Source organism: Corvus brachyrhynchos, unplaced genomic scaffold (assembly GCF_000691975.1).
Source record: "Corvus brachyrhynchos isolate BGI_N302 unplaced genomic scaffold, ASM69197v1 scaffold219, whole genome shotgun sequence".
NCBI lineage: Eukaryota > Metazoa > Chordata > Aves > Passeriformes > Corvidae > Corvus > Corvus brachyrhynchos.
Genome location: NW_008240034.1, coordinates 1,550,160 through 1,550,768, shown reverse-complemented (window position 1 = coordinate 1,550,768; position 609 = coordinate 1,550,160). Strand labels below are relative to the sequence as shown.

The window sequence follows — 609 nt, the reverse complement described above, 5'->3', positions numbered from 1 at the left end:
TCAGGGATGGAGGGGGGCTGGATTCCCTGGATTCCCTGGGGTGTGTCCCGCTTCCCGGGGCACCCAGCTGGATCGGTCTCGTTACTACAGACGAATGTATGCGGCAGAGGCTGGGCAGGGATTTGGGGCTCTTCTGTGCAGGAGAAAAGGGAGGGTCTGTGCAGCCCCCACCCCATCCTGCCTCGTCTCTCCCAACCCCGCTTCTTTCTTGAGCCTCCCGGCACCGGAGCCGGTCCAAGGGTGACCCCCCCGTCCCTCCCGGCCGTCCCCTCCCCGGCCATCGCCTCTCCCCGCCTGGCTGACTCTCCATACAGTTCCCATTTTACTCCTAATCTCCTCTCTTAGTTTTTAATCCCCTCTCTCCTCCCAGGCTGCCTTTCCCTGTCCTCCCTCGCCTCCTCTCCTTCCCTCTCCCTTCGCCTCCCCCTCCCCGCAAGACAAATTACCCTTAATGATATGCTGAAGGCCATGACACCCATGTTGTCTCTTTGTCATCCTTCGCGGTGCAGCGTGAAAAGATAATACAAACCGCGGCACTTATCTACAATTGAGCGCCAAGACAACCTGCTAATCCCTTAATAACGCGGCGCCGGCCCCACGCTGCGCTCC

The 609-nt window shown here is 59.9% G+C and overlaps 1 long non-coding RNA gene across 1 annotated transcript in view; it reads right to left on the bottom strand.

Annotated features, from left to right (window-relative positions):
• LOC108449045 overlaps positions 1 to 558 on the bottom strand; it is a 2,196-nt gene extending 1,638 nt beyond the window's left edge. The window contains exon 1 of the long non-coding RNA XR_001865143.1: positions 447 to 558. This is a non-coding gene — a long non-coding RNA (uncharacterized LOC108449045). The remainder of the gene's footprint in view (positions 1 to 446) is intronic.
• Positions 559 to 609: the final 51 nt, after the last annotated feature.